The 22,375-nt window shown below is 40.8% G+C and overlaps 1 protein-coding gene across 1 annotated transcript in view; it reads left to right on the top strand.

Moving 5' to 3' along the window:
• Positions 1 to 22,375, top strand: part of ATP10B (ATPase phospholipid transporting 10B (putative)) — a gene marked incomplete at its 3' end in the record, with an annotated part of 338,125 nt that overhangs the window by 25,637 nt on the left and 290,113 nt on the right. Inside the window, exon 2 of the mRNA XM_079703067.1 lies at positions 21,383 to 21,449. The remainder of the gene's footprint in view (positions 1 to 21,382; positions 21,450 to 22,375) is intronic.

The raw sequence follows: 22,375 nt of genomic DNA, 5'->3' as shown, positions 1-22,375 counted from the left end.
TAATTACCTACTGTGTGCTAGGGCATTTTTCTATAGGGAAAAAACAAATTAGGAAGTAGGCACTGCCATCAAGAAGTCTATGGCTATTTAGGAAAAGAAAAGACGCTCTCATTTTTCTCTCTGTCACCTTCAGTTCTTGCCCTGTTATTCTTTTTTACCTCCATCATGAGCTCTATTCCTTTCTCCCAGAGCAGACATCAAGACTAGGTTCTCCTCTGCCATTTTTAATCTCCTCAAATGCCTAGGGTTTCTCTATTTTCAGGGAACTTTGACCCACTAGTTCTCACCCACGTGTTTGCCACAATTTGTCACGTTGCTGTTTGCTAGCAAGGGTGTCATCAAGAACTCCAAAATGGAGAGTGGTGGATTTGTTTCCCTAAGATTATGCAACAAATTACTCACAAGGCCAACCCAGGACACAGGCACACTCAGTCCATGCTCTTCAAGTCTCTTGCCCACAGGAATATTCTTGAAAGTCTTAACATCCATCTGAAGTGCTACTGAGACAATGAGACTTTTTTTCTTATAAAAAAAAATGGCCTTTTTTTCCCCTAAAATTTGACCTCACACTTAAAGAGGCAAATGACTTCTGTAAAACTAACATTTGATTTTAGATTTCCACTATGTAAGCAGTAATGTGCTCATTTTTAGTTAGTCCTCTCATTAAACCCTTTTGGACATGATTTCATACCTGTACTCCCTCAAGGATGAGTGAAAGCAGGTGGACTTTGGAGCCGTCCAGTAAATATGGGCTTTGATCTTGCTTCTGTTACTCACCAGCCATTGGGCAAGTTAACTTCAATGAACATTCTCTTCAGTAGAATGGGTCCTTTATTTAAAGCTCTATCTCATGTGTTTTGTTTGGGAAGATTGAGTGAGGTGGAGTCTATAAAACAGAATGCTTGGGCTTCCCAGGTGGCCCAGTGGTTGAGAGTCTGCCTGCCGATGCAGGGGACACGGGTTCATGCCCCGGTCCAGGAAGATCTCACATGCCGCAGAGCGGCTGGGCCCGTGAGCCATGGCTGCTGAGCCAGCGCATCCGGAGCCTGTGCTCCACAATGGGAGAGGCCACAAAAGTGAGAGGCCCATGTACTGCAAAACAAAAACAAAAACAAAAAAAACAGAATGCTTAGCCAATAATTGGAGCTCAATAACTTGTCTGAATCAAGTTCTACAGTGTATTGGTCTCCTGCTGTGCACAGGGACCTGTTGGGGGATGCAGAGAAAGGTGACCTAGATGACTCATTCATTCCCAAAGCAAAGGTCTGATATGTACCTATCATGTGCTTCCTATCCAATCCCTGTACTTGCAAGTCTCAGCTCAAATATCATCTCTGCCGAGAGGCCTTCCCTTCCTCCATATCTACAATCAGCCCCTAGTTACTCTTCATCATGTCACCTTGTATACTGCCTTCACAGTATAACAGTGTTTTCTTGGTTTCAGTTTTTATTGGCTGTTCCTTCCCCATAAGCTGGGGGATGCAGAGACTGTGTCTTTTTATTACTAAATCCCCAGCCTTCAGCCCAGTGCTTGGGACCAAGTAGACACTCTATTTTTAATCAGATGAATGAATAAATCCTAAGTGAAAACAAAGCAGCCATGGGTCTTTCCTTGATCTGATTCACAACCAAATGAGGAAGTGTAAGGACATTTTAGTTACATTATTAAAACCCCTCTATTTCTGTTAGGACTATGAATTTTCTACCTCAGGGCAGAAAGTGGTAGGTTTTATAAGGTAGATATAGATGGAAGTGCCAAGACCAGAAGAGGAAGGGAAGAGTTAGGTGGGGTGAGAGACTTGGAAATCTTGGGTAGAAGGTAGCATATGAAAGTCCACAATATTTGCAGAGCATTCCCAGGACGGAGCCCCTCTGTTTAGCTGTGGTCACTCTTCAGAGGAAAGCTCCCATTCTGAGTGGAGAACTGAGTTTTGCATTAGACATGTTTCTGTTTGCACCTTTGATTTTCCTGCAATCTTAGGGCAAGCTCATTACGTGGCTCTCCTAGGAGAGAAGGGATGCCACTCACTAGTCAGAGCTAAGATTATAAGGGAAAAAAAGGAAAATATAACCCTCCCCTCTAAAGGACTGCTACTTTTTAGAGAGCATTCCTGTACTTTTGTCAATGACACAAGTAACATGCTCATCATGAATATTTAAGAAAATGCAGATAAGCTAAGAGAAGAAAGCATATCTAATTCACCATCTCATGAGGCAAATGACCAATGACACATTTTGATGTACATGCTTCTTTATTTTTTCTTTTACTTTTCTTTACTTTATTTTTTATTGAAGTAGAGTTGAATTACAATGTTGTGTTAATTACTGCTCTACAGCCAAGTGACTCAGTTATACATATATATACATTCCTTTTCATATTCTTTTCCGTTATGGTTTATCACAGGTTATTGAATATTGTTCCCTGTGCTATACAGTGGGACCTTGTTGTTTATCCATCCTCTATGGAATAGTTCACATCTACTAACTCCAAACTCCCAATCCAACCCTCTCCCACCCTCCTCCCCCTTGGCAACTACCAGTCTATTCTCAGTGTCCCTGATTCTGTTTCTGTTTCATATATAGTTTCATTTGTGTCATATTTTAGATTCCACGTATAAGTGACATCGTATGGTATGTGTCTTTCTCTTTCTGACTTACTTCACTTAGTATGATAATCTCTAGTTGCATCCATGTTGCTACAAATGGCGTTATTTTGTTATTTTTTATGGCTGAGTAGTATTCCATTGTATATATGTACCACATCTTTATCCATTCATCTGTCGATGGACATTTAGGTTGTTTCCATGTCTTGGCTATTGTGAATAGTGCTACTATAAACATAGGGGTGCATGTATCTTTTTGAATTATAGTTTTCTCTGGATGTATGCCCAGGAGTGGGATTCCTGAATCATATAGGAATTCTATTTTTAGTTTTCTGAGGAACCTCCATACTGTTTTCCACAGTGGCTGCACCAACAGTGCAGGAGGGTTCCCTTTTCTCCACACCTTCTCCATCATTTGTTATTTGTAGACTTTTTAATGATGGCCATTCTGACCAGTGGGAGGTGGTACCTCATTGTAGTTTTGAGTTGCATTTCTCTAATAATTAGCAATGTTGAGCATCTTTTCATGTGCCTATTGGCCATCTGTATATCTTCTTTGGAGAAGTGTCTCTTTAGATCTTCTGCCCATTTTTCAATTGGGTTGTTTGTTTTTTTGTTGTTGAGTTGTATGAGCTGTTTGTATATTTTGGAAATTAATCCCTTGTTGGTCACATCATTTGCAAATATTTTCTCCCATTCTGTATGTTGTCTTTTTGTTTTGTTTGTTGTTTCCTTTACTGTGCAAAAGCTTGTAAGCTTGATTAGGTCCCATTTGTTTATTTTGGTTTTTATTTCTATTGCCTTGGGAGACTGACCTAAGAAAACACTCGTATGATTTATGTCAGAGAATGTTTTGCCTATGTTCTCTTCTAGGAGTTTATCATGTCTTATGTTTAAGTCTTTAAGCCATTTTGAGTTTATTTTTGTGTATGGGGAGAGGATGTGTTCTAACCTCATTGATTTACACGCAGCTGTCTAACTTTCCCAATACCACTTGCTGAAGAGACTGTCTTTTTCCCATTGTATATTGTTGCCTCCCTTGTCAAAGATTAATTGACCATAGGTGTGTGGGTTTATTTTTGGGCTCTCTATTCTGTTCCATTGATCCATATGTCTGTTTTTGTGACAATATCACGCTGTTTTGATTACTGTAACTTTGTAGTATTGTCTGAAGTCTGAGACAGTTATGCCTGCTGCTTTGTTCTTTTTCTTCAGGATTGCTTTGGCAATTCTGGGTCTTTTATGGTTTCATATGAATTTTAGGATTATTTGTTCTAGTTCTGTGAAAAAGGTCATGGGGAATTTGATAGGTATTGCATTGAACCTGTAGATTGCTTTGTGTAGTATGGCCATTTTAATAATACAATATTCAATTTCCTTTGTTAACATTTTATAGTTCTCAGTGTGTAAGGCTTTCACCTCCTTGGTGAGGCTTATTCCTAAATATTTTATCTTGGGGGCTGCAACTTTAAAAGGTATTCTTTTTTATGCATTCCCTTTCTGATATTTCATTGCTGGTGTAAAGAAGTGCAGCCGATTTCTGTATGTTGATCTTGTATCCTGCTACCTTGCTGAATTTGGTGTATATACTTCTGATTTACTATATACATATGCACTGACATAGAGTACTTAATTATTAAATGTGTTTCTTATGCTTTAGGGTATGCGAGGATTATTTCCATGCCATTTAATATGCTCTACCACATTATTCTTTAGAAATATAGAATACTTCATCTAATGGAGTAATCACACATTAATACCTGTGTAAAGGGAAAAGAAAGAGGGAAATCTTGGAGATCAGGAAAGGGGCTGTGTCTGGAACTTAAGAGCTCAGGCATTGGAGGTATTCCAGGTTCAAATCCTGGCTCTGCATTTATTGGAGGCAGAACATCTGTGAGCCCCGAACCTGTCACAGTATCGTTTTCCTCTCCTGTGAAATAGGAACACTGATGGCAGCTGTTCCCTGGTCTGGCTTAAAGGACAAAATAGAATAAGGTTAGTGAGAAGTTGGCCACATAGTGTCCAACCAGCATAAATTTACTTTCATATTTTAAAAAGGAAGAGAACAAGAAGAGAAAGGAAATGTAAGCAGAGGAAAATGGAGGAAAGAAAAAAATGTGAGGGGAAGAGATGCCCTGTCCATAAACTGGAGGGATTCAGTAGTCGAGGGCAGGCTGGGACTCGGAAGGCAGCCTTAGGAAAGGAAAGGTCAATGGCTGTAGGGGGGTTTTCTACAGGAGTTGCTGGTCTGGTGTCTAAGCTCCTCACTGCTTTAGGCAAAAAGAAAACACGGTAACAGCACGACCTCCTTCTTGTCCTTGCTGGAAAGCTTCCCTCTGAGTGCTGGTGCACGAGAGATTCTTGACTTTTACTTCCCCATGAAGGGGCGCCCCCTTGAGGATGTGGGTGAGGCCTGGATGGCAACAACTGCCCCACATGGGCTCGTCCTTCTCACCTCTGCAAAAGGGACCTCACCAGTGTCCCATCCCAGAATTCCCAGAACAAGTAGGATGCGTTAGCTCCACCTTCAGAAACTTAGATTCTGGTCTAATTAGCCCGAGAAAATTCATGACTGCTATTTTGTCGTGGAGGTTACTGTTGTTTTCCCCCTAATTTTGTTCATGCTTTGAATAGCCTTATTGAGGTATCATTGCTATACAATAAACCACACATTTGAAACATCAGAATGCAGGTTATGACATGTGGATGCACCTGTGAAACCATCACCACAGCTACCCCAGTAAACATATTTATCACCCCCAGTTTTCTTGTGCCCCTTTGTAGTCCCTCCCACCACCCCTGCCCCCCAAAGCCTTATACATGACCATAGTATTTTTCCCATCTTCTTATTTCCAATAATTAGACAATTTGATGTTATGGTATCCTTGTGGTTCCTTTTTCTTGGGAGTGGGTGCTCACCGTATTTTTCTCAATATCCCTGTAAAAACCCTGACACCCACTCCCACCCCATGTCAAAGCTGCTTCTGTAAAGGCAGCTGCATCTCTCTGTATATGTTACTGCAAATAGGAACGCTTTGAATATCGACCCTTACTATCACTTTTGATCTCGTTATGGATTGGAAATAAGGCTCACTGGAGATGATTTTGGCACCAAGGTAGAAGAGAAATCGTGGTTTCATTCATTCAACAAAGGGGAGGCTCCTCTGTCGAGATGCTTTGTGTGTGAAGAGTGAGGGCAAAACCCACCAGTTTCTTTGCCTCATGAAGCTCACAGCTCAGAAGCGGGGACTGACCACCTCTAGGGAGACAAATAAATATTTATCAGAAAGCATGCAGTGACAAAAAATTGTGGTTCTGTTTTCCTTCTAAACGTCAAGCAGAAGGAAGGAAAGCAGTTAAGGAAGTTGACAGCAGTTTCTTTCTCACCCAAAAGCTTGGGAAAGCCTGGGAGACAAGGTTGGAACCTGGGTCATCAGCAGACGTTAAGGACCTGAGGCAGGAAAGAAACTGGGGCTTTGGGGGAACAGCAGACCCGCAAGGCTGGAGCTTGAGAGAAACGGAGAGAGGTGGGAGAATACAGCTAGAGGTGAAGACAGGGGCCAGATCAGAAGAGATCATGAAGGCCTTGGAAGAAGTTTGAGTTTTATTCTAAACACAATGAGAAGCCATAGGAAGGTCTCAGTCAGAGAAGGAGCACATTTAATTCTTTGAAGATCGCAGCTTCTCACTAAAGGACTCATACATTAAGAAAACGTCAACTTTCTGCTTAAAACAAATAATTAGGAATCATTATAAAAATGATACTTTAAATAATTATAATAATGAAATTCCCTCTATACTATGGCATCTTAGGTTGGAGAAAAATAACAAATGAGTATTTTATATGCTATCTGCTAGGCACAGCTCCAAGCTTTTGACCTATATTTCTCATTTACCTCTACAAAACACATATCATTCCTACTTTACAGATGAGAATATTGACTCAGAGGTTAAATAATTTTCCCAAGTTGACAAAACTTGGAGACTAGCTCGCTGAAGTAAATGAATAGGGCCAAGGGAAATGTCTTTTTCTGTCAAAACTCATCTGCAACTTTTGGCTGCAAGGGCATATTTAAACCTGTTTCCTAGGTTCCATGGAGGCTAATGGCTTTTGGAAAGAAAAATAGGTCATGTATTGAAAGGAAGAGGTAATGGAGAAAATCACTGGAGGAAGTGAAGAACACAGGCTGGGGGGATTCTGGCACAAGGGACAGAGTGCCCACGATGGTCACCCAGAACATGCACAAGGCTGCTCGGCCACCTGCCAAAGTCATGGAAACCAGACAGTTCTGGCAAAGAGGAGAAACCTCAGCAACTGCACAAACATAGTATCTGTTCTTCATACACAAGAGACCTCAAAACATTAACTATAAAATTATTCTAGGACCTAGCAATTCCACCCCCTTAGTATGCTCCAAAAATGGTAAAAAAAAAAAAAAAAAAAAAAAAAAAAAGTAAAAATAAAGGAGGGAAGGGAGGGAGGAAATCTTAAACTTAGGATCATAACATCCCTAGTTGCAAAACTCAGAATGTGAAAACAACCAAAATATCCATCAAATGACGAATGGATAGGTATAACTGGCATACACACACAATGGAATGTTAGTCAGCCATAAAACGAACTGGATTTCTGGTACATGCTACCACACAGTTGAACTGTGAAACATTAAGTGAAAAAAGCCAGATGCAAAAGGTCACATGTTGTATGAGTCCACTTATATTAAATACCCAGAATAGGCAAATCTGTAGATGTAGAAAACAGATTTGTAGCTGCTACGGGCTGTGTGGGAGGTGGGAGGGGTGTGACTTCTTACTAGGTATGGGCTTTCCCTTTGGTGTGAGGGAAATGTTGGAATTATCTAGTTCCAACGTGAGTGACGGTTGCCCAGCATTGTGAATGTACCAACTTACTGTTGGCATACTCTAAAACGGTCAATTTACAGTGCGTAAATTTTACCTCAATAAAAAAAACAATTTAGTAGAGTCACGGGGAGCAACTAAAATCCCCAGGTGAGAAGACCTTAAAAGTCCACAGAGAGAGTCTCTAGAGAAGCTTTACTCATTCCATATATATCTATTAAACACCTGTTAGTGTTAGGATGAGCCCAATAATACATGGACTTTGCCTTCATGGGGTTTACAAACAGACACTAGTCAAATAACCACAAGAATTAAATCATGAATGGGATGAATGCTCTGAAGGAGAATCTCCATGGTGCCAGAGGGCGGCAGTGAAGTCGTCCCTGGTAAAGTGGCAATTGAAGAATCTTCTAAAGGAATTTACTAGGGAAAAGGAGGCAGTCTGAGGTAGACAAGGAAGAGCACGTGCAAAGGCCCAGTGGCAAATTTCACGGTAGAAGTCAGGGTCTGACATCCAGTATAACACGAGTCTGGAGAGGCAGCCCAGGCCAGATCAGGTAGAGCCCTACTGGCCACACTCAGGAGTTTGTTTCTAGTCCTCAGAAGAGTAAAAATTACCCACCAAATACACACCATATCTCTCCCCTCCACTTCCTGTCCTCATAGCTCTTACCACCCCTGACATGTCTTTGTTTGCTACCTGTCTCACTTCCCACTTCTACGTAAGCTCTATAAGGGTAAGTGCTGGATGGTCAAAGACTTGTTGAATCAAGACATAGATTTCTGTTTTGAAAATACCACTCACGCTGCTGTTGACTGAAAAAAATTGCACAACCTAAAAGTTGAGACATTCTAAGGACATTTGGCCAGCATTCTAAGGACTAAGCCCAGGAGACAGGACTCTCAGATGGCTCTGAGGGACTGCTCTCAAGAGGCAAGCCGGGGGCGGGGGGGGGAAGCCAGGATATATAGGAGTTTTTGTAACAAAGACCAGGTAGTCGGAACATCAAAGGATTACTGTTAATTAAAGAAAACCAGATATCTCAAGTTAAGGAATTTAGCGCTTTTCTATATAAGGGAAGATGCAAGAGTCTGGCTCACAGAAATCATTCCTTTGATATGCACCTCAGCTATCTGGGGCCAGTATCCTGCTTTTCTCCATGCTGAATCTCCTCAGAGTTCACAGGTGGGGGTGACTGCAGTGGCTGAGGGCTTGGCAGTGGGCAGCCCGTTTGTCTCCATTGTGAGTTCCCTCAGGGTTCACCGGCTGGGAAGCTATAATGTGATAGCTTGATGACTGCAAGATCCTTTGTTTACTGATATGGCAGGCAATCTTTTTCATTCACACTGCAATGTGGAGAATGTGTTGGTTTGGGGTGGGAGGAGAGGGGCGGCAGCCAGCTGCTTGATCTGTAGTAGAAAGGAGCGTCAGGCTTGGGGTACCTCTCCCGAGAACCCCTGTGTGAGCTGCACTGCCAGTGGGTGAGAAGTATCTGGTTCTGCAAAAAGCAGGTCTTACCTTCTAGAGAAGGATCCTCTTGTCAGCTGACCACTCTGGCCCCTTGATTCTGACCCACCTAGCAGGAGTTTAAATGGTCAGAGGTCAAGGGTAGGGGAATGTCCATTCAATGAAGAATGTTGGAAGGCTGGAGTCAGCTGGCAGGTTAGAGCCCTTGTTGAGAGCATTGTGCTGGGTCCTGTCCAAGGACCAGGATTCTGCCTCAGCCTTCTGTTATTTCACCATGAGACCTTAACGTCTCCCTCTCTATGGTCCTCCAAACTATTAAGGAAGTAAGTGATGAACTTGACCTAGATGACTTATCCCTACCATATTTTTTCCCACGGAAGATTTTGTCTGATGTTGTGATAATAGCAATTCATGTTTGTTTGAGCCGTTGTGACAAAAGGTTACTGTATTAGGAGTACTATAACAAGCCATTCAATGAATTCGGCAACACTTTTTTTTTTTTTTTGCGGTATGTGGGCCTCTCATTGTTGTGGCCTCTCCCGTTGCGAAGCACAGGCTCCGGACGCGCAGGCTCAGCAGCCATGGCTCACGGGCCCAGCCGCTCCGCGGCATGTGGGATCTTCCCGGACCAGGGCACGAACCCGTGTCCCCTGCATCGGCAGGCGGACTCTCAACCACTGCGCCACCAGGGAAGCCCCAGCAACACTTTTAATAGCATTTTTTATATTTCATTGCTCCCAGGAACACCTACAGCTCAAAAATAGTACATACATGTACACAAAAATCTGATATTTATTCACTCTAACGATAACGTCTAGTTCTCACAAATTTTCAGACCCTTGACACCCGTTTCATGGCTTCATGAATTAGCAGCAGCTGGAATGAAAAACATAAAAGATCATAATCGCAGGAACAAAGGAAAGCAAAGCTGATTATAGAAGAGAAAGTGGAATGGCTCACAGCCTGTGCTGAGACTGGACTGTGTACTTCCGCCTCCTTCCGTCTGCTCCCTGATTCCAGACAGCTGCTTATACCTAATCCCCTGGCCCCCGGGAGAAAAGTGCCCCCAGACTGAAGAAGCAGATTGCCTTAGTCCCTGGTCAGATGAAAGTTTCTTTCCCCAGCATGCAGATCCTGGGCTGGTTTCTAGAACGGCTCACAAAATGAGGCAAGTTCAAAGAAGCTGCCTGGGTATTGAGAGAATGCTGTTGGCTTCTTAATGAAGTTTATCAGAGACGAAACTTCTGGATCTTTGAGGCAGAAAGGTCCAAGTCTAGAAGTTGGTATTGCTCTCCCTTGGCCTCTGCTGTGTTTGTTTTGCTAACAGATTCCTTTGTCAGAGGCACTGATTTTCTGTTCCCTAAGCTCATTAATTTCTCAGCACTAATATATTTTCCTTATCCTCTAATTAGGCAACACTTCTCAGCTATTTATGGTAGTGAATGTCCACAGGCAAGGGTTGCCCCTTCATGTACGCAGAGGCCAGTCCCCACTTGCGATCTGTGCTCCCACTTTATGCATGGGCAGTGCAGGAGCCACTTATCAAAAGTGACTCACAGAAGACTCCTTTGCCTATAGGCTTTTATTCAATGCATTATACAAATATTTGAGCAACTACTGCATTCCAGGTGCTATTCTAGATACCTGGGATTTTTGCAGAAAACAAAAGACAAAAATCTCTGTCTCCCCACATAAGTAAATTATATCATAGGTTAGCACTTAGTAGATGCCTAGTAGGGAAAAGCAGAGAGTGGAGTGACAGAGACTCAAGTGTTCGAGGGTGGCAACAGCGTGGGTGTATTTGTAAACAGGGTGCTGAGAAGTTGACTGTTAATAGGGACTCGTATCAGAAAAGAGTTAGCCATGCAGACGTCTGGGAGAAGAGGAATCCAGACTTCGAGGATAGTGACCAGAAGACCTTAAGGAGGGTGCGTGACTAAGGAGGTTGGTGTGGCTGAAGTTACAGGAACAAGGGGATCACAGTGAGGTTGCATTTAGAAAAGGAATGGAGGCAGATGGTGTGAGATCTTGGGGGCCTCTGTAAGGAATTGGGCTCTTAGAGTGAAAGGGGGCCAGTGCTGAGCTTTGATCAAAGGAGTGATGAGATCTCACTTGTGTTTTGTTCATTACGTGCTTATATTTCCATTCACCTAATAGTTTAAACACCAATTGAAAATTCATGCCTGAATCAATTACGTTAGAGCTGGCAGATGCTTTTTCTAATTCTGTCACTCATTCTGTGCTTACCAGCTGACATTCCTTTGTGAGATAGAGCTTTCTCTCAACAATTCTAGGTATTTGATTGCACAGGAATACATTTCCTGCTGAAAAGTAAAAATAAACACTTAGGTCATTCCCTTTAAGGACATATGTTCAAGGGAGGCTTTTTTTTTTTTTAAATAGCCCCTCAAATAGAGACAAATGTGCCTTGTGCTTTAGAAGGACTCTCCCACTGTTTCCTTGTTACCTCGTCCTTTCTTTTGGGGACGACATTCCAGCAGGAAACCATTCCTTGAGTTAGCTGTCATCGTTTGGAGTCTCCTTTTAGGTGGTGCACCCTTGATACCAGGGAGGAAAAGAATGACCCTGGAGGAGGGGGCATCAGTAACCCTTGCCTAGCTTTCTTGGTTAGATGAGCTAATTGTTGCATCCAGATCCTAAAGAACAGCTGAGATTGTGCCATGTCCCTGCTCCATGATCTTCATTACTTAGTTAAATCCAAATGGCTTCACCCAGTTTTTAAGGCTCTGTGACATCTGTGCCCAGATGGTCTTAACTCCTTGATTCTTTCTCTCTTCCTCCTCCTTTCTCCCCCCTTTCCTCTCTCTCTCTCTCTCTCTCTCTCTCACATACACACACACACACACACACGTACATACATACACACCCCTACATTGTGAACATTACCATAGCCCCTCTAAACTACCCAACACCCCAAAACAAACTCTGTTCTATCCCATCTCAAGATTTTGTCTGTGGTATAATTTTCCCTTCGGACGTCCTCTCTAGAGTTAGCTACACCTATTGAATTTCATCCTTCAAAGCCTTCAACAAATGCTCCTTCCCCAATCTCGGCACTAAGCAGTCCCCAAATCTGATTCCTCTTTCTCTGTGCACTCACATCCCTTTGCCATATCCCCCTCTCACTTTGTTTCTTATGATCTCAGTTGTATAAATGTTACTAATGTTCATGGCTACATCAGCCTCAGGTCTACAAATATCTTTAGAAGTGAGGCTGGCGTACTGACTTTTTAAATTTCTCCCAGCGATGAAAAGTTGTCTGGTTCATGGTAAACACTCAAATATTCATGGAGAAGGATTTAAATAACAGCTGTAGCAATTTTCAAATGCCTACTTTCATTCATACATTTAACCAATACATACCAAGCACATATTGAGTCTCAAATAATGGGTACCATGAAGACTACAAAAATGAATCAAGAAATAAATCCTGCCTTTGGGCGGAGTCCAATTTAGGAGAGGGAAGACGTATATGTAAAGTGCTGTATTACAAAGGAAGAAGTGCTAAAACCTAGAGAGTCAAGAACAGCAGGTTAAATTCACTCATGTTTCTCTTTGCGACAGATATTTTCTCCAACAGCCTGTGAATCATCCTGTCACCTAGGATGAAAACAATTTCCACAAGGCCACCAGGGATTTTCTCTTGTCCCCCGGAAGAGCTGTCAGGGTCACACTGATGGCCTTCCTGGGCAGAGAACAAAGACATGGCAGGTTTTCTCTCTCTTACTAATTCAGGCTGGATTCCCTCTCAAAGGTAGTTTTACAACTTTCCTTTACACTAACAACCAGGCCTTTTTTTTTTTCATGATTCCTCTGAATTAGGACTGACACACTTAATCTGAGGTTTAGCCAAGGTGACCGTAAGCTTCAATTTGCTCTGACTTGCCTGAGAAGTCATTTCTGGGTCCATCTGGGGTTATCAGCCAGCCCTCCAATACATCTGGAGAGAAGACAAACACTCACTGATGAGTGTTTTCTCTAATTTCCTGCCTATTCAGACTCCGGGGTCCCCATCTGGGTCAGGCAGGGTGCTACCTTCCTTGTTAGAATCACAGTGTGCTCCTTGAATCAACCCTCCTTATTAAAACAGGAGAGCTAAAAATCATCAGAGCTTTGCAGTTCTCCCCCTCAGTTCTCTGCTTGCTTATTCATTCACTTACGTATTCATTTATTCAACAAATAATGATTAATCCCCTCCCTTTTTATATACTGTGCCTATTCCCAAAAGGATCAGAGGTGGCTTGTGGGATCAAACATAATGCAAAGCAGGGAAGCTGGGGATAAGAACAGAAAGGAAGGAGGAGGCATTGCCACCAGCTCCAAAGGTGGTTGGAATTCAGCCCTTGCTCTATTATAGCAAAAAAAAAGATTTGCTGGATTTCTGTGTTTTTCCTTTCTGCCCAGCCAAAACATGCAAATTTGGGTGCAGAAGATAACTTTTTCCTGCAACTAAATACATTTATTGAGCATCCAGTGGAGTGCTTTGTTCTTGTATGCAAATGCCTTCAGAATAAATGAAAGAATTAATTCATTAGTTCGCAAATTTTCGTTATTTGCATGCTACCTTTCAAATGTTTGCCTAACTCCATGACTGTTATTATTTTGTAGTTTTTTTTAAAAATTGACTTTTCAATTTATTTTAAAAATACTTGTCCCTTTCATAAAGGAAATATTTATATCAAACACCATAACTAGATAGTAATGATAAAATAAATATAATTAAAAATAACATCATATTCTAAATGAACAAAACTAAAACTTGGAGCTGTGGTATCTTCCTTTGTGTTATAAGGGAGATTAGGATGTATTAATGATTAAAATCACACTAGCACCAAATTGAGGTAGCTAATTCTTTTGATTATTCAATACGAAATGGAACTAAAAAAGAAAAATCTCATTATGAATATCAGTGTTACATTACCACTTTTAGGTAGCGTCCTGCATTATCTCACATTGCCCAAAACCCTTTTAAGTAGCATTCCCCGACCTAGGAAAACATTGGTCAATTAAGTGAAGCTGAAATTTGTGAGACAGAGGTTTTTTGCTGCCTGAAAAATAGGAAAGCTCTTTGTTCCTCTGCACATTAAGTTGATTTCAACAGGTAGAACTTCAAGCCGCCCACTCCTACAGGCTTTGTTATCAACAAAGAATTGTTGCAGTATAGTTGGCCCCAGATTTTTTTGATGATGGCCATTCTGACTGGTATGAGGTGAAACATCATTGTAGTTTTGATTTGCATTTCTCTAATGATTAGTGATGTTGACAATCTTTTCATGTTGGCATGAAATTCTTAATTCTTTTCATTCTTTTTATTCTGCTCTGTGGTAGTTATTTCCACCATTTTATCTTCCAGCTCACTTATCCATTCTTCTGCCTCAGTTATTCTGCCATTGATTCCTTCTAGAGTATTTTTAATTTCAGTTATTGGGTTGTTCATCATTGTTTGTTTGCTCTTTAGTTCTTCTAGATCCTTGTTATATGTTTCTTGTATTTTCTCCATTTTGTTTCTAAGATTTTGGATCATCTTTACTATCATTACTCTGAATTCTTTTTTCAGGTAGGTTGCCTATTTCACCTTCATTTATTTGGTCTTGTAGGTTTTTATCTTGCTCCTTCATCTGTAACATATTTTTTTGTCCTTTCATTTTTTTTTTTTTTTCATGGGTGGGGCTGTTTTCCTGTCTTACTCGTTCTTTGGCCTGAGGCGTCAGGCACTGTAGTTTGCAGGCAGTTGGATAGAGCTGGGTCTTGGTGCTGAGATTAGGACCTCCGGGAGGCCTGACTCCAATTAATATTCCCTGGGGTCTGAGGTTCTCTGTTAATCCTGTGGTTTGGACTCGGAGCTCCCACCACAGGAGCTTGAGCCTGACCTCTGGCCTGGGAACCAAGATCCTGCAAGCCAGTTGCTGGGGGTTTTTCCAGTCCCCTTAGGTGTCTGTGGTCCCCCACTAGTGCCTGGTAGGTGCCCTAGTTTTCTAGAGTTTCCTTTCAAACTTGATATTCAAGTTTTTTTCTATGTGTGAGAAGTTTTCTTTAATTATAATTCTTAACATTTGCTTTAATTGCCTATTACCGTTTCTTCATCACGGGCTCCAATTATACACATCTTTTATAACCACATCTGTCTTTGATACCATTAATTTCTCTCACTAATTCTTTTTAACTTTTCCCATTCTAGTATTCTGTGGTTTACTGCATTTATAGCAGTTTTTGATCTCCCTTGTGTTGCTTCCCAGTTCAGATTCATTTTTGTGTTGGCTTCAGTTTTATCTTCTGTTTCTTTCCTTAGACCAATCAGCTCTATTCTTCTTTTTTTCCTTTTGTATTCTTACAGTAGTTCTCTAGGTCCTAGAGGTCTGACTTGATCTCTGAATTTTAGTGATCATTGTTTCATGAGGTGGTTTGTTGTGCTGTTTTCATAGTGAAAACTCAGTCACAACTTGATCTTCTCCGTGGCAATATTTTTTTTATTGTGTTCATTATTTTCAGTTGTTTTTCCTGTTCCATTCCCCTTTTGCTCTTCATAGTATCTATCTATAAAAGTGACAACTTTTATGAAGATTTCTTTGTGATTACCCATATTTGAATAAGATTCCTTGTTTCTGTCCCAATTATTTGCAGGAGGCTTTTATGAAGGAGGTGCTAGGAAGAATTTTAAATGGAAGGTTTTGTTAGTAAGTTTGTTCAGACTTTTCTTTTTCCAGCTGAAAAAATAAGCAATTATAGGACTATTTCCTGTCCCACGGCACTTTTTCTTTGAAATTAGGCATTTGTATGATTTTTATTGTTAGTCCTACTCTCTCAGGTTCTCTTAGCCAGACAGGAAGGGAGAGTGAGATGGTAAATGATGGTAGCCTAGAAGTTAAATTAGATTGTCCAATTCTCATATTGGTAGGGGAAAATGAGAGCTATTAGGTAGGGTATTTGAGTTTACAGTTGGGTTGGGTAGAGTATAGTGTTAACAACAACTGCTGTTCAGTATTCATTATGCCAGATATGGTATATACACACACATGAGATAGAGATCTAGAGAGAGAGGAAATTTATAATCATGTAAAATAGCTATTATTTTGCTTTTTTTTTTTCAGAAGAAGAAACGTAAGGCTAGTATCTTAAGCCTAAGAGATTAAGTAGTTTTACAAAGTCAAATAACCAGGAAAAGGTGGCAGAAGTAAAATTAGAACCAGGACTGTATGAATCAATCTCAATGCACATTCATAACCTCACTGACTCCACAGTAGTTGATACATTTTTAACCCTTAAAGAAATCACTTGGCTTCCCTACTTAATTAATAGAATTGAATAATTATAGATTGGATGGGTATTAATATATCCCTGGCTTCATCTACTGCTGAGGGCCCCAAATCTTGATTCTCTTAATTTGTATAGGTATAGTGGTATGAATTCCAGGATTCTCCTCACCAAGTATTCCTGGGAATTTAAAGCCATGCCTAATGTTTAATCCCAATAAATGCTAGTCCTTACCAATTTGTAGGTCTTAGAAAAAGTCACTTATCTTCCCAAAGCTTAGGGTAGTATCATGTAGTTGATTTGTTGAGGAGAAAAACATTTCTTTATAAACTTATGATAATTCAACATCTGACTTCCAGATCAGAGAGAGATAGTTATGCATTTTGTTTTTGTTTTTGTTTTGTTTTTTGCGGTACGTGGGCCTCTCACTGTTGTGACCTCTCCCATTGCGGAGCACAGGCTCCAGATGCGCAGGCTCAGTGGCCATGGCTCACGGGCCTAGCCGCTGCACGGCATGTGGGATCTTCCCGGACTGGGGCATGAACCCACGTCCCCTGCATCAGCAGGAGTACTCTCAACCACTGTGCCACCAGGGAAGCCCACCTTTTTTATATAAGTAAAACAACAAATTTTAGGTGGTGTGTTTTCATATTAGAAATGTGAATATGTTATCATATGCTTGTATGCCTTTCAATGAGGTTGTTGGAGAAGATGCAGGGTTTTAGTGGGGGGGGGTTGGTGTACATGATTTTGTCTAAAGAAAAGCATAAACTTCATAGCAGTGGTTTCAGCAAGTGAAATGTTGAGTGCAGATAGGGAAATTAAGTAAAGCCTCATTGTGAACTCTGTGATGATGTTTACTTGTAAATTTAAGTATGAGAAAAAGAGTAAATGGGATCAAATTAAATGTAGTTTTCCCTGAGAAATATTAACCAGCTAGTCAACATGTTCAGGTGGATTGGAAAACCAGAGAATTTGAGCAAAAAGTCAAATAATTACTGACTTTTTGTGTAAAATTAGCTGCTGTTCCACCCCAGATGTGGTGATAGTCTGGCAATTTCTTTTGATGAGGAAAGGTTGTTGTTATTTATGTACAGAAGTTTCAGAAGGCAGACCAGACACATCTGTGCAAGCAAGGCTCAACACTCCTCTAGCCTGTGATGCTCAGGATTTGGTTGGCTTTCACAGTTCTTGGGGATATAACCCTTTAGCTCTGTTAATTTGCCTGTATGCAGTGAAATAAGAAGCCAGTGTCATAAAGTGTACTTGAGAACCTCTAATACGAGGAGTAATATTAGCATATACCTTGAGTTCTAAGATGCTATCAATTATACACTGCATTGTAAATTTAATAATAGCATTTGGAGATTAAAAATATATCATTAAAGGTAAATATCAAGTGTAAGAGGTACCGCAATTTCAGAAACATTAGAATGTGAAAAAGTAAGAATATATAGTAATATGAGCTTTGATCTTATGAAACTAATCTGAATGGATACTTTCCAAAGATTTAAAGAAAATAAAAATACGAAGGATAGTGGAATATTAGTCACTGCTGAGGTTAATGGAAAATCAAACATGGACCTGTCATCCTATACTCTTTGGCCCAATTCAAAGTTAGTTACAATGGAGAATTGTGGGGAGGGCCATTTATGGACATACAGTTGAGGAGTCTCTATCTGATGTTACTGATGTGACTGCAGAGATGGGATTTGTATCCTACACAGTCACCAAAAGTCAAGGCAGATCCTGGAACTCAGAAACAAGACTCACATCAATAGGATATACAGAAGACAAAGTGAAGGAGACAACAAATGGAAGAGGCAATGAAGTGACAGCAAGAATTCGGGGCTGCTGACTATTAAAGTAGTAGAATGGAGAAAAATTATGGAGTTTTTCAACAAGGGTTTTGGAAGTCTTTCCCAAGGCTATTTACATAAAAACTCTCCCTAACAAAACATTTGGTGCCTGGACTTTTCTTCCTGTTGAGGCACAGTCTGAGATACCCTCACATCTGATACCCCTGCTTCCAGTATTCTATTCAGGAAAGGCATCAAGGAGACATCAAATCAAATACTTGAGTCTACTAAAACTGTAGACTGATCTTGGACCAAAGTCCCAGGAGGCACTTTATATACCACTGTTTATAATCATGGTTTGAATGTTCCAGCCTTTGGCCAAACCATGATGACACAAAAGTTATCAGAAAGTCCATCCTCCGTCCATATCTTTGATAATAGAAGAATATTAAAAGATAATAGAAATAAGGCATAGGTTTATTTGGGCTCCTGTTAGTGAGTGAATAATGATTTGCGATTTATGGGCCTTAGACATATCCATACAAAAGGACAGCTTGAGGAGTCTTAGAACATTTTAAGAGGGGTTCTCATCCCGGTCCATATACCTATGGTAACTGTATGTAAGTCTGCTGCTAACTTATATAAAACAATCAATTGATTTAAAAGGGCTGGAGGAGAGAATGAAGTTTCTTTCCCTGGTCAGTCCATTGACAAGTATTTACTGACTCCTTATATTAAGCTCAGGTTGGTGACACAAAGACTGTATAAGAAGCAAGGTGTAATTCCTGCAGAAGAGTTACCTAAATTGCAGTTGGAGAGAATACTATGCAACAGTTTACATTCCAAGCAGTCTTTAATTAGCAGTTAAATTGTGTTTGTGAAACAAACTTTATTTTTTGCTCATGCATCATTTGTCACTCTGTTCCACATCATCCTCACTCTGTAACTGGCTGACAAAAGGTCTGCCATTTGGAAGGTTGGTGGTCATGTCAACAAGGACAGAACATGGAGAACGACACACATCAGTATGCTTCCACCTGGAAGCATCACACGTCACTTCCACTCTTACTTTTTTGGCCACCGCAGGTCACATGGCCATGCATTTCTTTTTTTTCTTTATTTTAAATTTATTTATTTATTTTTGGCTGCGTTGGGTCTTCGTTTCTGTGTGAGGGCTTTCTCTGGTTGTGGCAAGCGGGGGCCACTCTTCATCGCGGTGCGTGGGCCTCTCACTGTCGCGGCCTCTCTTGTTGCGGAGCACAGGCTCCAGAAGCGCAGGCTCAGTAGCTGTGGCTCAGGGGCCCAGTTGGTCCACGGCATGTGGGATCCTCCCAGGCCAGGGCTCGAACCCGTGTCCCCTGCATCGGCAGGCGGACTCTCAACCACTGTGCCACCAGGGAAGCCCCATGCATTTCTCTAAGGCACAAGAAAGGGCGATCCTCCTAAATGCCCAGAAGTAGAGGAGGGATGACTGTTGGTGACCAGGAGCAATGACCACCACAGGATGTGAGCACAGAAGCAGTGAGAACAAGAGGGAGCAGGCAAGAGAAGAGATAGCCTGGACTCAGGCAGTAGAAATGGAAGATTTTTTGTGCAGTGGAGGCTCACCCAACATTGTAAAGCAACCATACTCCAATAAAAATTAATAAAAAAGTAAAATAAAAATAAAAAATTCACAGAAAAAAAAGACATGGAAGAAATGAATAGATTTGAGAGACATTCAAGAGTCACACAGAATTCTGTATCTGTCCTAATTTTTTATCTTAAAAAACTAACAAACAAAAAACAATCAAAATAATCAGGCAGGGCTTCCCTGGTGGCGCAGTGGTTGGGAGTCCGCCTGCCGATGCAGGGGACATGGGTTCGTGCCCCGGTCCGGGAAGATCCCACATGCCACGGAGCGGCTGGGCCCGTGAGCCATGGCCGCTGGGCCTACGCGTCCGGAGCCTGTGCTCCGCAACGGGAGAGGCCACAACAGTGAGAGGCCCGCGTACCGCAAAAAATAATAATAATAGTAATCAGGCAAAATGAAAAGATGATTGTCAAAGAGTACAAACTTCTAATTATAAGATGAGCACGTTCTGAGGATCTAACAGACAGCATGGTGACTATAGTTAATAACATAGAATTGTTTACTTGAAAGTCGCTAAGAAAGTATCTCTTAAGTGTTCTCATCACACACCAAAAAAATGATAACTACATGAGGCAATGGATGTGGTAATTAGCTTGATTGTGGTAATCATTTCACAATGTATACATATATTAAACCATCATTTTGTGCACCTTACATATATACAATTTTTATTTGTCAATTATACCTCAAAGCTGTTGATTAAAAGTTGTGATTATAAAGAATCCAAAAGGAGGTGGACCAATGAGAATAAAGAAATGTGGGTAGGCTTCTAGAACAAAATGTAAAAGATGTCTGTTGATAAAATCACCATTCACAAATGTATGTATGTGTTCTCATTTTGTACTTGCAACTGCAGCAGGTGCTCTTTCTGTTCTTTATTTTATTGCCCACACATAAATTTTTTTATTACGACTGTCATAATAATGGTTAATCTGTATTTAGAGTTCAAAGAGTACCACACACTCTACAGGCATTACCTATGAATTAGGTGGTGGTATTGTCCCACATTATAGGTGAGGTCATTAAGTCTTAAAGAGGCAAAGTAACTTGCTTAAGAAACCAACTAGTAAGAAATCAGGATTTGAACCCAGAACTTCTTAACTTAAAAGCCCTGGCTCCTAACCATGATCACCCACTACCTCTTTGGTCTCTACTGAAATTAGACAGGTGATAAGTTCTGAACAATTTGTGCTGCATTTAAGTCTTTGATTATCCTCCAGAGTGACATTGTAGAAACCTAATTTTACCAGATGACACAATTCCAGCTATATCATGAAATTCTCAAAGACATAATAACCAAAGTTCATGTGGATTGAAATTAAAAAGAATATCAGAATAATGCAAGCCCCACTGAAGTGTAAGGAGGGTGGGAATATGTGCTATGAAGTCACAGAGCAAATGGTAGGCCATTCTGGGAATCATGGCATTCAAAAACTCAAATGTTGGAAACCAAAAATATGGAACAGCTTATAGTCCATTTTGTCTTTTAACTGAGACTTCATAACATGAATGGCACTGACAGTCCATGGTGAAAAAAGACAATGACAGTGGCCTTGGCACAAATCAGGCTAACAATTGTACATGTGCAAAGAATGGGAATGAGCATTCATTAAATGCCAGACACTGTGCAAAGACTATAAAATATTTTATGTTGGGTGTGTATGAAAGCAATTATTGTGATGTAAGCCATAGTGAATCAACCTTTCATCTACTGAAATAAGATTTTTCCTTATCTTTGTCATTACAGATATTGACACAAATTATTTTAAAGAAGAAAAGCAACACCATTTCCATAGTTGGTATTCCATTGTTTGGTAAGTTTCTATTTTTAGATATTTCCTTCCATGATATTTTATTTTAGAAATATGACTATGATATATGTTAGTTGCTTGTGCCTGTTTAGAATCCCTGACTTCCTTCTAATTAGGTAACCCCTTTTTCTTGTGAATAATATATTCAATGTGGTTAAAAGACTTTGGCACAGAGTATGTCATGGGCTGGTGTGGATGGGTACCTAATCCAGAGTGAACCAGTTAGAGGTTTTCCCAGGACTTTGGCAAAATAAAATGTGTCAGGAAAGACCTTTTAATGATGCTTATAGGCTGAGTCAGTATGTGTGTCTGGAGTTTCCAAAGGCCATCTGGCCCACCACACAGAAAAAGCCAGACTAAAACATGCAATTATTAGAGCCCTTGGATCTCTGAACATTCCAGTTCTGTGAGCCAATAAATTTCCCATTTTGCTAAAGTAAATGGGTAGAAAACAGTTGGGTAGAAATACAGTGATCATGGTGACCTCACTGAGACAGTGTGAAGTGGCAAGAATATACTGGATTAGAAGTTCTAAAATAGTCCTGGTGGTGACCTTGACTCATGACCCTCCTTAACCTTCCTGAGTCTCTGTCTCCTTTATCTGTGATATGCTAATATTGGAAGACTTAAAATCTGAGGCCCTATTTCATCTTAAGCTGTTATTCCAAGTTGGTTGCTTTAACTCCATGAGTTCCTAGTTACCTCTCACCTAGAATTCATAGGAAGTGGTGAGCCACACACACTGCTTATCAGTACGTTTAGCTAACGCAAGGCTTTTATTTCTAGATGAAGATCACATCTCTCTCTTCCCAGGTCTCACTCCACCTCTGTCCCAAGCAGCTATCTTGCAAATGTGTATTGTTAGACAACCACAGGGCCTGCACAACAATGCATTTTTGGCTCTGAGACAATCCATCCCTTCTACCTGG

Source organism: Hyperoodon ampullatus, assembly GCF_949752795.1.
Source record: "Hyperoodon ampullatus genome assembly, chromosome: 4".
NCBI classification, from domain to species: Eukaryota; Metazoa; Chordata; class Mammalia; order Artiodactyla; family Ziphiidae; genus Hyperoodon; species Hyperoodon ampullatus.
This window is presented reverse-complemented; position numbering and strand designations above follow the sequence as displayed.